Here is a 4,623-nt window from a genome sequence, read left to right as displayed (position 1 = left end):
ATAAACTTTTTTTTACTATAAAAATTTCTCTTAATTACATATTATTCTTTTTTTTTAAATCCATTGAATTTTCATTTCTTATTAATGATTTTTTTTTCTAATTCCCCGATTGTCCGGTTCAGCTACCCCCCTTCGGACGCCCCTGCACATATAACCTTTTCTTCAAAAATTAAAACAACAAATTAAACACCAAATATATTTTCTTAAAAAAAATAACTTTAGTTTTTCACAATTCCTTCTAATGGAATGGGTGTACTTTCTGTAAGGATACTAGTTTATCCACATCAGGTTGAAATTTTTCCGTGGTTTCATGTTTTTAACAAAATTATAAGTATTTATTCTAAGTTGTCTGTTTGCATTTGGGAGTAAGAGTAAACTGAGTATAGAGCAAAATATATAATGAAGTACATTTGTACAATCTCGATATAACGTATTTTCATCGTATTAACCGGATAATATTCAAGATATTCATTCCTGCTATTTTGTAGTCATATTTCTTTATTTTTGTAGATCAATTTGTTTGTTTTATGTAATAATATGTAATCACCGTTTTTTTGGGGCTCTATCGCCCCCAATCACCCCTTTTCCCATTACCGCCCCTAGATCAAAGCACCGCCCCCAAGGGGGCGGTATCACCCACTTTGGGAAACGCTGGCATAGATAGTGCAGTAACTTGTAGAGTTAGAAGAAGGACTCAGTTGCAAGACTGGGCATGACTGACTATCCAATAAGACCCAAAAAAGCTGCAATTGTGCTACGTACTGATATTTTGATTTATCACAAAATTCAAACAGTGGACTGAAATTCAAATTCTTTACCAAAATTTCCCTTTCGAAAAAATAAGTGCAGAACTTTTTATTTTTCTCTTTCCTAAAAAAACATTTTTTATCCTTAAATTTATATTCAAAGTAATGAATAAGATTGGACTGGATCAAGACTGATTTTTTGTAGAACACAAGTGAAATAAATTAGTAGAAATATAGCTCCCCTAAGGCAGGTTACTACATGTATCGTACACGTGTTTTTGTATAGACAACTTATTTTTTAGAACTTTGCAGATTGTCAACAACTCTCCCTTTCAAATGAAAAGGTTATGTGATTAAAAAGGTGTCTCTTTTTTTTGGAGTGAAGATTTAATAATAAATTAAAAGTTCAAGAGACGTAAAATTACTAACATGGCATTTTTTCTTGGCTAAATAAGCAACATTTTTAATCAAAGAACCTCTTTATTTTGATACCGAGAGTTGTTGAGGTTTGAAGATTATAATATGCAATGTTCTTTAGAAATAAATTGCATATAAACTAGACTGTACACAAATGATAAATGTTGGAAATTTGGTATCGACAGATATTTTTATTTTGCATTTTATTCCTCTAAACAAGAAAATAACTATTAAACGTTCCAAAAAATGTCCATTCATGGACGCATTTTGATTTGAAAATCTATAAATGTCAAAAAAAGGACATTTTGATGTTTTTCTTTAAAATTATCGCTTTGAATCGAGTTGCAGAGTTTTATTTTTTTAAACATTATAGATATTTTGCAATGATATCTTAACTATCATTTCCTAACTTGCTTTATACTATGATTATTTTAATTGCAAACATGTGAAAATATTTTCTCTTTCGGTACTGCGTATCTCGCTCATTTAATTTGACGTTTCTCTTCATTTTCATTGGTAAAATCTAATTTTTTTGATACAATGTGTATAATATATTATTATCAGATATACTTGCATTATTTATTTATGCCAAATAAGACACCCTATTTTACCAATTTTTAATTTTGGATTAGGAAAATTGTCAATTAAACTCTTAAAAATACAACCTTGTATCTATTATTTCTTAATTTTTAGTGTTGATTTGCATTTATTTAAGCATATCTTAATTTTTATATTCTATAAGTTTTGTATTTTTCATTTATTATGAATATTTAATTCCTTTTTTTAATAAAACTAACCCGTCGATACCGAATTCCCAACTTTTTCAATTCGGTAGACGCTAATGTACACGTATGATAAATGTGATATCCTGCCTTACAACAGATCTAGGATTTCCGACCATACACCAACTTTAGTAAATACAAAAATTCAAATACAGTGTATGTTATTTTCAAAATACAGAGTACTAAAATTAATTTGTTAAATTATACCCTAGAGATATAAAACACAAATAAAATACTGTAGCAATAATGTATGAAAGTGTGTCGAGATTTATTTTTGTTCTTTAACTCTATTAAGGGTAATGTGAAATCTTCATCAATGAATATACATATAAATAAATTAACAAAATATAATAATCATGACAAAAAAAGGAAGGTATAATTTAGTAAATGGTTGTGAAATCCGTTTAATGGAAGTCTTCACATTTTTTTTTTTTTTTTGTAACTCAATTTACGTATACAGTCAGGCAGAAATAACAAAATCATTATTAAATTAATCATTTTAGTTTCACTTACGATAAAAAATGGGAAAGAGTACTTTGTCTGCAAATTCAAATCGTGGATCAAGTCTTTTCTCACCACTCCAAGATTTTGAATATTTTCATCTAGTCCAGTTTGAGCCCTCAAATTTATTTTGGGCTCATTTCAAGACCATGACTACCTCTAATATCAGATCCATAGTATCTTTGTATTGCAGTTCACTCTCGGTCCGTTCTAGTTCAGTTCTAAAAACATATAAATAGGTCCTTGATGACGTCACACAACTATATATATATATATATTTTTAATAAGTTCTAGCACTGAAACTCCGGCACTAAGACATGACTGGCTTTTCTTGAGTTCAGTATAGAATAGCTCTTGAGTCCAAGTCGAATTGCGAGTCTCAAATATCTAACTAGTCCAAGTGATTATGAGATCAAGTTGAGTTATAAATCTTCAAAATGTGGACTCAATCCCAATTTGAGTCACAAGTTTCAAGTTCAAGATCTCGCCTTTGCTTTCGAGTTTTAGTCTTATACACATGGTTAAAAAAGTATGAAAGTTGTAACTGTCAACTAAAAATATATTTTTATCCAAGGTTGACATTATTATTATTTTATTCTAGAAGAGAGAACAGTACGTATAAATTAATAACTTCTACAGGAAAGGCAAACAGTAAGTCTGAAATTTGTTATGGAGTTTAAAGTGGAATTTCTAGTTGGGATCAGAGTAGAATTGAGGATCGACATCGCTGTAATTCCTGCCTATATCAATGCTAGATACGGATTGGGGTTTAATAAAGTGGGGGTTCTTTGATGACGTCATTCAACATTAAGTACCCACCCAAGCACTGATATAACCTGTCCTATGACTGGACAAGACTGTAGTTCGTGTCTATATCAATGATAGATACAGTGGGGTTTGTGTTTATTTCCTTCATCTCATTGAGGCCTGCAGCTAATTTAGTTATGTTTCATGACAGCTGTGCTGCTCTTATAACAAATATTCTTCAAATTGTCAGGGTAATCACGTTTAATTTTACAAACCATTGTTTCATATTATATGAATCTCAGACTATACAAATAATGATAAATGGGAATGTTGTTCCGTTCTCAAATTAGGGAGGGTTTCGGTGAATCCAAATTAGGATGAGGTTTCTTGCAGGGCCTGTCTTCCAAAATCTTGGAAGAAGACTCTTGCATCCCATCTACGTCATATTTGACGTATCAGAACAAGCACCATATTGTTGAAAGGTCTAAGTCTCTTCTTTGGAGGGGAAATTTGACTATGGAAGAAGATCTTTCTCCAGGGTGGTGTTTACATACTCTAAACAGTTAACTCCAGAGAGTACAAAGACTAACAATGCCTAACAGGATCGGCTGACGGATCCCCAGAGCGACCGAAAGGAGCTACTTCTTTAGATGCCAGTAACGAAACATCTTCAGATCATTCTTCACGAGTTTTTTTTTTGTCTAGCTCCATGGTCATTTTACGGAGGCTCCTCTTTGGGTCTCAACAAATACTCTCATGTATGATTTTTATGTTCTTCGTATTGTGTGCTGTTCATCGGTGACCATTTTGTGGAAATCATTAACACTATTTGTCGCATTGTAAATGTATAAGGTTCGTTTTATGAAATTTCTGTTAATTTTCATGATATTTAATGCCTTTAAAATCTTTAGGTTGCCTCAAACACTTAAGCTTGATGACAGCATCACATTTGCCTTCCATACTCGTAAATGAAGGATCACACAAAAATACTTTTATATGTATTGGAGACAATTAATTACTTTTTTACCACGAACCACGCATTTGTTATAGTATTTTGGGTGTACCCAATAATTGAAAGTAGTCGTAAAGGAAGTTCCCTTCTCAGGAGTTTAATAATAATAACAACTGAGGAAAAGAAAATTAATTCTTCAGATTTAAGAGGAGCTCAAAAAATAGACTAGATTTTTATCACTAGTTATCTCTGTCAGTAGATATGTCGTCCATCCAACTTGCCGACATACAATTTTCTTTTTTATTTACACACAGGGGATTCAGACAATTTTCATTTACTTAGTCATATTCGTTTTATGTGAAGGTACAATATAGTATGTCAGTATGTACAACAGAGTTTCTCCTTTTTTCCTCCATGTTTTCCCGAGTCTTTAACATATATTTTGAAACCATTTACAAGGAATGATTATGAGCTGATT

Source organism: Lepeophtheirus salmonis, chromosome 9 (assembly GCF_016086655.4).
Source record: "Lepeophtheirus salmonis chromosome 9, UVic_Lsal_1.4, whole genome shotgun sequence".
NCBI classification, from domain to species: Eukaryota; Metazoa; Arthropoda; class Copepoda; order Siphonostomatoida; family Caligidae; genus Lepeophtheirus; species Lepeophtheirus salmonis.
Note: the sequence above shows the minus strand (reverse complement) of the source record.